The sequence below is a fragment of the Hylobates moloch genome, unplaced genomic scaffold, assembly GCF_009828535.3.
Source record: "Hylobates moloch isolate HMO894 unplaced genomic scaffold, HMol_V3 SCAFFOLD_25, whole genome shotgun sequence".
Lineage (NCBI taxonomy): Eukaryota > Metazoa > Chordata > Mammalia > Primates > Hylobatidae > Hylobates > Hylobates moloch.
The window spans coordinates 2,295,426-2,308,445 of record NW_026652300.1 but is presented as its reverse complement, the minus strand read 5'-3'; positions in this window follow the sequence as shown (position 1 = coordinate 2,308,445).

Below are 13,020 nucleotides of genomic sequence, written 5' to 3'. Positions count from 1 at the left end.
AGAGATCAACCTACCTCATGTGCCTGGAGTTTACTGACATGCGGAACCTTCAGTGCTCACCAGGAAAGTCCCAGGCAGAGACAGGGACAAGCTAGTCACTCAGTGTGTAAATACATAAATGTATGGATGATGGCTTTATCAGCAATCTTTCTTTATGACACTCTCTGTTGACAACTCCTGGATGGGGACAATATGTCCATTAGCTTCTCTGTGGGCAGACGCTCCACTATGCCAACATTAGCATTCTTACCTTTCTTTTTTTTTTTAAGAGACAGTGTCTCATTCTGTTGCCCAGGCTGGGGTGCAGTGGTGCAGTCACAGCTCACTGCAGACTTGACCTCCCAGGCTCAAATGATACTATCACCCCACCTTCCCAAGTAGTTGGGACTACCCATATGCACCACCACATCCAACTAGTTTATTTATTTATTTTTGTAGAGACAGGGTATTGCTATGATGCCTTGCCTGGTCTTGAACTCTTGGGCTCGAGTGATCCTCCCACCTTAGCCTCCCAAGTAGCTGGCACTGCAGATGCATGCCACAACACCTGTAGTCTTATTTTCTTAATGGGAAAGAGGGTCTGAGAGAAGGGATGCTATGTGCCCCAACACACTTGCTAGCAGACAGGATGGGTTTCACTTGTAGCATGCTGCCTTCTTCCTGGGAAAGCAAGGTGTGCATGCTGGGATCAGATGACAAAAGCAAAGTCATCTCCAGTTCATGGGCTGTCTGCAAAGAAGGGAGACATTAAATTCCCAAAAGCAGCAGGCAGTCCACACCAGGAAGAGACATGCTTGTGAAAATCAAGGGAGGTCTAAGGTGTGAGAATAACTTTAGCCCAGGAGGTTGAGGCTACTGTGGGCTGCTACACTCCAGCCTGGGTGACATAGACCTTGTCTCGAAAAATAAAAATTCAAGGGTGGCTAGTTGTGGAGGCTCATGCCTGTAATCCCAGCACTTTGGGATGCTAAAGTGGGAGGATTGCTTGAACCCAGGAGCTTAAGATCCATCTGGACAATATGGCAAGTCCCCATCTCTACAAAAAAAAAAAAATTAACGTAGCTAGGTGTGGTGGCATGCATCTGTAGTCCCAGCTACTAGGGAGATTGAGGTAAGAGGATTGCTTGAGCCCAGGAGGTGGAGACTGCAGAGAGCCATGATGTCACCACTGCACTCCAGCCTGGGTGACAGAGCAAGACCTTACATCAAAAAAAAAAAAAAAAAAGAGAAAATGTCAAGGGAGATGATTACATAGTGCCTAGAACACTGTAGAGTCTCCAAAAAGTGAACCTTTTCTGTCCGTCAGCTTCCTCTTCTCCCCAACATGAAATTGCATATGTAAAGTTGAAAAGAAAAGGAGAGAGAGAAAAAAAGAGGGAGAATCTTTTTAAAAGGTAGTAATGTTGTTGGCATTGTGATTGTTTAAAAAATAAAAAATAAAAAAAACTTGGGGGAAATACAGACAAAGCCTTAAGGCATTACTTCCAAAAAGCTGAAAATGCTTTACTTAGAATCGTGACCTCGATTTCCCTGTTGGAAAAGTGTGTGGTTAAGTCCGGGTGTGGTGGCTCATGCCTGTAATCCCAGCACTTTGGTAAGCAGAGCCAAGTGGATCACTTGAAGTCATGAGTTTGAGACCAGCCTAACCAATATGGTAAAACCCCATCACTACTAAAAGTTTAAAAATTAGCTGGGGGCCGGGCACGGTGGCTCACGCTTGTAATTCCAGCACTTTGGGAGGCTGAGGCAGGCGGATCACGAGGTCAGGAGATCGAGACCACGGTGAAACCCCATCTCTACTAAAAATACAAAAACATTAGCCGGGCATGATGGCGGGCACCTGTAGTCCCAGTTACTCTGAGAGGCTGAGGCAGGAGAATGGCGTGAACCTGGGAGGGAGAGCTTTCAGTGAGCCGAGATTGTGCCACTGCACTCCAGCCTGGGCGACAGAGCAAGACTCCGTCTCAAAAAAAAAAAAAAAATTAGCTGGGTATGGTGGCACACACCTGTGTTCCCAGCTACTTGGGAGGCTGAGGCAGGAGAATGACTTGAACTCAAGAGGTGGTCATTGCAGTGAGCCGAGATTGTGCCATTGCACTCCAGCCTGGGTGATAGAGTGACACTTCATCTCAAACAACAACAACAACAATAAAAACAAAAAAAGGTCTGTGGTTAGAAGCTTCTTGGTAAGCCCAGGGTGAGAAAGCAGAACCAAGTGATGTTTCTGTCTATGTGATGGGTTCCCTCTACCTGTTTCTCCAATTGGCCTCCCTGTGGTCCTTTACTATGACGGATCCAGTCCAAAGCCAGGTCTGGGGCCACCATCATCATATTTGTGTCATCCACTCCAATATTCCTGTGTTGAAAGCCTAATCCCCAAGGTGATGGTGTTAGGAGGCAGGACTTTTAGGAGGTGATGAAGTCACGAGGGTGGAGCCTCATGAATGGGATCAGTGGCCTTATAAAAGGGACCCCAGACAGCTCTCTTGCTTCTTCTACTATATGAGGACACAGGGAGATGGCACCATGTATTTATTAGGAAGCTGGTCCCCACCAGACACTGAATCTACCATACCATCATATTTAACTTCCAGCCCAGATGATTGATTTTAAAGCAATTCACTTTATGTTATAGTGAATTTCACTTTAATGCGAAAAAAAAATAAAGAAGAAGCCGGGCTTTGTGCCTCGAGACTGTAATTTGATCACTGTGCATGGAAAGAGATGGAGGTTGATGCTACAGGTGGCCAGGTCTTGCAAAGCTTGGTAGACTTTTTTTTTTTTTGAAACCGAGTCTCACTCTGCCACTCAGGCTGGAGTGCAGGGGTGTGATCTTGGCTCACTGCAACCTCCGCCTCATGGGTTCAAATGATTCTCCTGCCTCAGCCTCCTGACTAGCTGGGATTATAGGTATGCATCACCATGCCTGGCTAGTTTTTGTATTTTTAGTTGAATTGGGATTTCACCATGTTGGTTAGGTTGGTCTGGAATGCCTGACCTCAGGTAATCTACACCCATCAGCTTCCCAAAATGCTGGGATTCCAGGCATGAGCCACCACTCCTGGTCCTGTTTTGTTTGTTTGTTTTTGAGATAGAGTATCACTCTGTCACCCAGGGAAACAACAGATGCTGGAGAGGATGTGGAGAAATAGGAATACTTTTACACTGTTTGTGGGAGTGTAAATTAGTTCAACCACCGTGGAAGACAATGTGGTGATTCCTCAAGGATCTAGAATTAGAAACACCATTTGACCCAGCAATTCCATTACTGGGTATAAATCATTCTACTATAAAGACACTTCCACACATATGTTTATTGTGGCACTGTTCACAATAGCAAAGACTTTAAACCAACCCAAATGCTCATCAATGATAGACAGGATAAAGAAAATGTGGCACATATACAGCATGGAATACTATGCAGCTCTATAAAAGCATGAGTTTATGTCCTTTGCAGGGACATGGATGAAGCTGAAAACTATCATTCTCAGCAAACTAACACAAGAACAGAAAACCAAACAGTGCATATTATCACTGATACGTGGGAGTAGAACAATGAGAACACATGGACACAGGGAGGAGAATATCACACACCAGGGCCTGTCAGGGATTGGGGGCTTCAGGAGGGTAGCATTAGGAGAAATACCTAATGTAGATGATGGGTTGATGGGTGCAGCAAACCACCATAGCATATGTGTACCTATGTAAGTAAACTGCATGTTCTGCACATGTACCACAGAACTTAAAGTATAATTTTAAAAAAAACCCTGAGGGCTGCTGGTTGCTCATTTTAATGGTTATTTCTTGATCGCATAGCAAGCAAGGATTACGTTACTCACGCTCCCCTTTTTAGACCATGTAGGGTAACTTCTTGTTGTTGCTGTTGCATTTGTAAACTGTCATGGCACTGTTGAAAGTATAGCAGTGAGGACATGACCAGAGGTCACTCTTGTCACCGTCTTAGTTTTCATGAGTTTTAGCTTCTTTAGTGTAAGCTGTTGTATCAGCAAGGTGTTTATGACCTGCATCTTGTGCTGACCTCCTATCTTATCCTGTGACTTAGAATGCCTAACCTCCTGGAAATGCAGTCCCTCATGTCTCAGCCTCATTTTACACAGCCTCTCTTCAAGATGGAGTTGCTGCGATTCAAATGCCACTGGCAGAGCTAGCTTATGCTTGGAGACAATATCATAGGGAATTCTTCTTCAAAGATTGCAAAATCCACCTTGGATGAGATTCCAAAAATCAAAAGGGTATTGAGAAAGCAGCTTGTCTAGAATTTCCTCCTCATGGGCTGTTGATTCCATTTACAATGGCACCTTAAAAAAAAAAATAGGTGAGACATGGTGTCTCACATCTGTAATCCAGTGCTTTGGGAGGTCACAGAGGGAGGACCATTTGAGGCTAGGAGTTCTAGATTAGCCTGGACAACATAGTGAGACCCTGTCTTTAAAAAATAAAAAAGAATGTTAGCCATGTATGGTGGTGCATACCTGTAGTCCCAGCTATTCAGGAGGCTGAGGTAGGAGGATCATTTTAGCTCAGGGGTGGAGGCTACAATGAGCTATCATGGCACTGCTGCACTCTAGCCTTGGTGAGAGAACAAGATCCTCAGAGAAAGGAAAAGAGAAAAAGTAAAGGAAATAAAAATTAGAAAGAAGGAAAACAGAAGAAAAAATAAAAATAATAATTTATATAGAAAAAAATTCCTCAGTGACTCAAAATATTCCCTGGACGCTTGAATAAAAATACTTATTAGACATGATTTTATTTATTAAGGCTTTTCTTTAGTTTTCTTCCTTAAATAGTTTAGTATTTTCTTTTGAGAACAGATTCCTGCTGATAAATTTCACTGATCTTTGGGCTGGCCACTGTTGTTCAATACCTGTAATCCCAGCACTTTAGGAGGTCGAAATGTTAGTATTGCCTGAGGCCAGGAGTTAGAGACTAGCCTGGGCAACATGGTGAAACTCTGTCTCTACAAACATACAAACAAACACCAACAACAATTAGCTGGGCATGGTGGCATGTGCGTATAGTCCCAGCAACTTGAGAGGCTGAGATGGGAGGATTACTTGAGCCTAGGAGGTCAAGACTGAAGTGAGCTATGATTGCACCATTGTACTCCAGCATGGATAACAGAGTGAGACCATGAAAGAAAAGAAAGAAAAGGAAAAAAGAAAAGAGAAAGAAGAAGGAAAAGAAAAGAGAAGAAATAAGTAAAAGAAAAAAATACATAGAAAAAAATCAGTAATAACTCAAAATATTTTCTGGATAGTTGAATAGAAATGGTTGTTGTTGGACGTGATTTTGTTGGTTAAGTCTTCTGTTTAGTTTATCCCTAAACAGTTTAGTATTTTATTTTGAGAATAGATTCTGGTTTATCAGTTTCATCAGTCTTGAAAAGAAACAGCCTTGGGTTTCCTTGATGTGTTGAGTTCTTGTTTTCAGTTCCATTGCATTTTGCTCTGGTTTTTCTTTCATTTTTTTTTTCTTTTTTGTGCTAGTTTTAGGTTTCTAGAGTTTCCTGAAGTGTTGTGTTTTGATGCAGATTCTGAGCTGGTGCTATGGCTGTCACAAGCCAGAGGGTCCTAGAAGAAATAGAATTGTAACTGAGGAAAACTGTTAGGAAACCTCATCCTTTCTGACCTTGAAAGGTCTTCAGAGAAGCACCATGGTGCACTGCCTAATTTTGGTGCTTCATAGTCTGATGTGTTCATAGCTTGTGACTATTAAGCTCTGATTGAGGTCTGCTTTTTTAAAGTTTTTCTTACCCAGCTGGTGCTGTTTTAGGTCAAGCTTCCTCCTCTGTGTAATCAACATCCCTAATCACCTCTTCACCCTAAAAGCCACAGAAATGAGTGCAGAGAAAATAGTCAGCTGCCACCTGCTACAGGAGTGTGTCCTTAAATATGACGCATTTCAGGACAGCTGTGTGAGTTCCAGGAGCTTATCTTCCTTCACAAGGGAAAATAAAAATAAAAAAGAAGGTTGTATAGAGAGAATTCTCAATTGAGTGCTATCTGGAGTTTAGTGTTTCTGGTATTATTTAGAACTTTAGAAGTTGTGGGATGGTGGGTGAATGTGTGGTCTGGGATGGAGATTCTCCACCTTTTTATGAGTGAAAACCTGGCCAGGTGTGATGGCTTATGCCTGTAATCCCAGTCCTTTGGGAGTCTGAAGCAGATGGATCACTTGAGGTAAGGATTTCAAGACCAGCCTGTCCAATGTGGCAAAACTCTGTCTCTACTAAAAATAGAAAAATGAGATGGGTGTGGTGGGGGGTTCCTGTGATTCCAGGTACTTGGGAGGCTGAGGCAGGAGAATCTCTTGATCCCAGTAGGTGGAGGTTGCAGTGATCTGAGATCCGGCTGCTGATGTGCAGCCTAGGTGAGAGGACAAGACCCTGTCTCCACAAAAAAAAACAAAAACAAACAAACAAACAAAAAACAAAACAAAAGAACTTTGAAAGTTATGGTGGATGAGTATGTGATCTGGGACAGAGATTCTCTACCTCTCTAAAAGTGAAAACATGGCTGGGCATGGTGGCTCATGCCTGTAATCACAGCACTAGCACTTTCGGAGGCTGAGGCAGGCAGATCACTTGAGGTTAAGGAGTTTGAAACCAGCCTGGCCAATATGCTGAAACACTATCCCTACTAAAAATAATAATAAAAAAAAAATCAGCTGGGAGTAGTGCCAGGCATCTGTAATCCCAGCATCTTGGGAGGCTGAGGGAGAAGAATCACTTGAACCTGGAGGTAGCATTTGCAGTGAGCCGAGATTGTGTCACTGCACATGCCACTGCATTCTAGCATGGGTGACAGCAAAACTCTCTCACAAAAAATAACAAACCACACATACACAAAAGACCACAAAGACAAAAAGAAAACAACAACAACAAAACCAAAACAAAAGTGAAAATCTACTTCTTTTGCTTGACATGGTGGCTCATACCTGTAATCTCAGCACTTTGGGAGGCTGAGGTGGGAGAATTACCCTCACCTCTCAAGATCCAGTAGGTCAAGACTAGTTTCGGCAGCATGGCAAGATCCTGTCTCTATGAAAAGTTAAAAAAATAGCTGGGTATGTTCTCATGTGCCACTAATCCCAGCACTTTGAGAGATGGAGGCTGGAGGTTTTCTTGGGCTAGGAATTAGAGACCAGCCTGGGCAACATAGCAAGACCCCATGTTTCTCTCTAAAAAAAGAAAAGAGTTGCTTTTTTGAATGTAGTGGGTGAGTTTTTTTCATGGCATGCTTTGCATTTATTCCTGTGTCTGTGCATCTGTGATATGCCTGCATATACAGTAGTCACTAGAAGATACGTAGTTATGTGCACAGTCATATAGACTCAAAAATTTTTGGCTGATTTTATGAACGCACTTAAAGCCTCTGGATACACTCTAATTCTTTGGATTTTAGTAAATGTTCAGGTGAAACTAAATGGCTGGCCCATCCACCTGCTCAGGAAAGAATGGCCACATCGTATGGGAAAGGAATCCTCTGTTCCCAAACTGGCTGCCTGGTATTCTTGTTGACTGAGAAGAATAGAAGTGCCCCCAGGTAGACCTGTGTGTGCTCCAAAAGGCAATTTTGTCACTCATTCCCTTGGGATGCCCTTGTTCCAGAAACCACGTTCTGTGTGACTCTAGGATGGAGTTCCCAGACTGTGTAAAGAAAATGTGATGATTCATGGCTGTGTGCATTTGCTCATGTCTGTCATCCCAGAACTTTGGGAGATGGAAGAAGCAGGATTTCTTGGGCCTGGGAGGTCAACATCAACCTAAGCAACACAGTAAGAACCTGTCTCTACAAGAAAATACAAAAATTAGCTGGTGCCTGCAATCCCAGCATTTTGGGAGGCAGAGGCAGGTGTATCTCATGACCAACATGGAGAAACCCCATCTCTACAAAGAATACAAAAATTAGCTGGGTGTGGTGGTGCCTGTAACCCCAGCTACTCAGGAGGCTGAGGCATGAGAATCACCAAGGCATAATTGCACCACTGCATTCTAGCCTGTGTGTGATAGAGTGAGACTCTGTCAAAAACAAACAAACAAACAAAAAACAAACAAAAAAAAACCTCAGCCAGGCATGGTGGTGAAGCACCTGTCATTGTAGCTAGTTGGGAGTCTGAGGCAAGAGGATCACCTGAGCCTGGTAGTTAGAGGCTGCAGTGAACCATAATCACATCATTTTACTCCAGTCTAGGCAATAGAGAGTGAGACCTCACCTTAAAAAAGAAAAAAATGGACATTACGATTAATGAAAACAAACTGCCTGGTGATAAGGAAAGTAAGAAGTAGCATTATTCTCAGGTTAGTGACCCAGCAGACAAAGGATTAACTGAGAGTGTGCAGGAAGCAGATCTTCAATTTAATAGCAGGATAGTGAAGATAGAGCAAGTGGCTTTTTATTTTTAATTTTTTAAAAATGGTGTTGCTTTGTCATTCATGCTGGAATTCAGTGGCATAATCATAGCTTACTGCAGCCTTTCAACTCTTAGGCTCAAGTAAGTCTCCTATCTCAGCCTCTGGAGTAGATGGGACTACAGGCACCCACCACCATGCCTACTTAATTCTTTGTACTTTGAGTGGAGATGGGAGTTTTTCCATGTTCCCCCAGCTGGTCTCAGACTTCTGGCCTCAAACTGTCCTGCCACCTTAGCCTTTCAAAGTGTCATGCCCAGTGAGCAAGTAGCTTTTATTTCTTTTTTTTTTCTTTTATGAGACGGAATCTTCCTCTGTCACCCAGGTTGGAATGCAGTGGTGCAATCTCGGCTCACTGCATCCTCCACCTCCTGAACTCAAGGGATTCCCTGGCCTGAATAGTTAGTATTACAGGCAGGCACCACCAGGCCTGGCTAGCAAGTGGCATTTTAATTTAATTTAATTTAATTTAATTTAATTTAATTTAATTTAATTCAACTCAATTCAATTCAATTCATTTTTTTGAGCAAATGGCTTTAATCAAGATACTTTAGGAATTTAAACTTTGTGTTTTTGCCTATTCTGTTTTTATTTTTTTTACTGGCATAGAACTACACTCCCCAAATGGCTGGCTCATTATTTTCCTTAGAAACAGGTCATCAGCATGTGCCGACCAGCTGTGGTCAGCTTGTAGGAAAAGTCTCATTTGGTGAATAACATGTTCTCTTGCCCACCTAGGGCAAATTTTAGGCATGGGAGTTAGAAGATGGACTTATTTGGTCTTTTATTCTTGATAGATATGGCTTGGATTCCACGTTCCTTTTAGGAATTGGTTGGCTTGCGTCCTGCAAGGGTGAAGGAAGGATTCCTGTTTTTTTTTTTGTTTGTTTTTTTGTTTTTCTTGAGACAGGGTCTTCCTCTGTCACCCAGGCTGGAGTGCAGTAGTGCAGTCATAGCTCACTGCAGCTCCATCTCTTGGACTCAAGCAGTCCTCCCATCTCAGCCTCCTGAGTAGCTGGGACTACTGGTGCACACCAGCATACCCAGATAATTTTTAAAATTTTGTAGAGCTGGGTCTTGCTTTGTTTTTTGGGCTGGTCTTAAACTTCTGGACTGAAAAGATCCTCCTACAAACTTAGGTCTCCCAAAGTGGAAAAAGTAAATACCTCATTGTTTTGAAATAATTCATCTAGGCTGTGTGTGTTGGCTTACACTTATAATCTCAGCACTTTGGGAGGCTGAGGTGGATAGATCATCTGAAGTCAGGAGTTCAAGACCAGCCTGGCCAACACAGTGAAACACCATCTCCAGCATTTTGGGAGGCTGAAGCAAGTGGATCATTTGAGGTCTGGATTTGAGATCAGCCTGACTAACACCACAAAACTGCATCTCTTCTAAAAATACAAAACTATCTGGGTGGTAGTGGCACGTGCCTGTAATCCCAGCTACTTGGGAGTCTGAGGCATGAGAATCCCTTGAACCTGGGAGGTGATGGTTGCAGTGAGCCCAGATTGCTCCACTGCATTCCAGCCTGGGCAACAGAATGACACTATGTCTCAAAACAACAACAACAACAAAAACAAAACAAAACCAAAGACACATTTTGTATATATCAGAACTTGGAATAAAGGAGCTGAGTTGGGAGTGCGAAGTCCTCATCCATTTGCCCGTGGCAGGAGATTTTGCTCCCAGCCCCCACTTACTGGCATGAGAGTCTTGATTCTGCAAGGTGAGGCTGTGCTGTTTAGCCCACAGGTCCTCCTGAATGTCTATATTCAGAGCTACACAGAATAGAAAGAAGAAATAAATGCCAGCTCTGTTTTTATGAAGCTTGCTTTTTGTCGTTGTTGCTGAGAGAGGGTCTTGCTGTGATGCTCATGATGGAGTGAAATGGTGTAATCGAGGCACTCATTGCAGCCTCTACCTTCTGGGTTCAAGCTATCCTCCTTCCTCACCCACCCAAGTAGCTGGGACCACAGGTGTACATCACATGCTTGCCTAATTTCTAAATTTTTTGTAGAGACAGGGTTTTGCCATGTTTCCCTGGCTGGTCTTGAACTCCTGGGCTCCAGCAATTCACTGGCCTTGGCCTCCTAAAGTGTTGGGACTACAGTTGTGCACCACTGAGCTTGGTCTCACTTTCTTTTTCTTTTTGCAAAAATTCATTTTAGCATATATTGGGGAGGTGGATCAGTGTTATTAAGGTGTACATACAACAAAATCACCCACTTTAAATGTACACTTGGAGGAGTCCTTGTGAAATAGATAGTGTTGGGTAACCATCACCACATAGGATATTTGTGAAGCCGACATTTTCATTTTTAACGCTTACAGATGCGTTCATTTATTATGTTTATTATTCTGTGTGATATGCTTTCTGTGTGTGATTTCACTTAAATCCAGAGGGGTAAGATTATGGTCCCTATTTTTATTAATAGATGAATTTTAGAGGCTGGGCACAGTGGCTCACTCCTGTAATCCAAGCAGTTTGGGAGGCCAAGGCGGGTGGACCATGAGGTCAGAAGTTCAAGACCAGCCTGGCCAAGATGGTGAATCCTTGTCTTTACTAAAAATACAAAAAAAAAATTAGCTGGGTGTGGTGGTGGGCACCTGTAATCCCAGATACTTGGGAGGCTGAGGCAGAGCATTACATGAACCTGGGAGGCAGAGGTTGCAGTGTGCCAAGATTGCACCACTGCACTCCAGCCTGGGAAACAGAGAAAGACTCCATCTCTGAAAAAAAAAAAAAAAAAAAAAAAAAAGATGAATTTTAGAGAGACTAGAGGGTCTTTCAAGGTCATGCAGCTTTTAATCATGATGGCATGATTTTTCTTGATGAGATTCAGTAGTGAGATGGCTGAGGAAGGAAAAAAAGTAGGAAAGAGAGAAAGAAAGAGGGAGGGAAGGAAGAAAGTGGGAGAAAGGAAGGAAAGAGACAGAAGGAAGGGAGAAATGAGGAGCAAAGAAGAGGAAGGAAGGAATAAGGGAGAAAGGAATGAAAAAATGTAAAGAAGGAATGAAAGAAAGAAAGGAAGGGAAGAGATGAAAGAAGAAGGAAAGGCCTGAAAAATGGAGGGAAGGAAGGAGGAGAAAGGAAGAAAGATGAGACAAAGGAAGAAAAAGAAAGGAAGCAAAGAGTTAGGATAGACTTTTGATTTTCTCTTGAGACAGGGTCTGGCTCTCTTGCCCAGACTGGAGTGCAGAGGCACGATCTCGGCTCACTGCAACCTCTGCTTCCCTGGCTCAGGTGATCCTCCTGCCTTAGCCTCCTGGTAGTTGGGATTAACAGGGGCATTCTGCCACACCTGGCTAATTTAGTAAAGATGGGATTCCACCATCTTCCCCAGGCTGGTCTTGAACCCCTGAACTCAGGTTTTCTGCCCACCATGGCCTCCCAAAGTGCTGAGATTACATATGTGAGCCACTGTGACCAGCTGAGGACAGACGTTACATTTCTTAAAAAGAAACATTTATCCTAGGGGAAGTTGTAGTCTCTGTTCTCATCAGATGAAGGGTTGTTTTCAAGACACTCTGTTTTCCCATACATACAGCTGTCCAAATATGGTGTGTGCAGGTGAGAGGGGTGGAGTATTGTCAGCCAGGTCTTCAGGGCCCTGAGAAAGCTTCTGTGGGTGAGGCTGGGGCTTATTGTTCCAGGAGTGCTTCCTTTTCCAGGGCAAAAGGATTCCTGCCTGTTTCAGGCTTAGAATACTCACACGTGGTGTTCACAGATGACCCTGTAGAGTGGCGTTGGCCCTAACTGGGCTGTTTCTAAGCTGCTTAATCATCAGTCTGCTATTGGTAGATGATAGCTAGGCGGAAACATGGGATATTACTTTCAGGCTCTGGGTGAAAACAAATGAGAAGGAGGAAGCTGATGTTTTTTATTGATGATTTAGATGCACATGAAAAAAAAAGTCATATTAACAGAGCAGATGTTCCAACTCCCCCAGTGCCTCAAAGTTTCCCTGTCCAGGTTGGTTTATTCCCAGGAAGGATTCAACATGGAAAGTGTCTGTACAAGAATTATTTTAGTCCATGTATTGTGGCTCACACCTGCAATCCCAACACTTTGGGAGGCTAAGGCACTAGGATTGCTTGAGACAAGAAGTTGGAGGCTGGCTTGGGAAACATAGCAAGATCCCATCTCTGTAAAACATTTAAAAGATTAGCTGAGTGTGATGGCTTGCTCCTGTGGTCTCAGCTACTCAGGAGACAGACAAGCTGTTTGGAGAAAGAAAAAAAAAAGCAGGCTGGGTGTGGTGGCTCACGCATGTAATCTGAGCACTTTGGGAGGCTGAAGTAGGTGGTTCACATGAGGTCAGGAGTTTGAGACAAACCTGGGAAACATGGTGGAACCCCATCTTTACTAAAAATACAAAAATTAGCTGGCTGTGGTGGCACAAACTTGTAATCCCAGCTACTTGGGAGGCTGAGGCTGGAGGACTGCTTGAAGCCAGGAGGCAGAGTTTGCAGTGAGCTGTGATAGCATCACTATACTTCAGTTTGAACCACAGAGCGAGACTCCATCTCACAAAATGATGATGATAATAATAATAATAGAAGGAAGAGGAGGAAGAGGAAGAGGA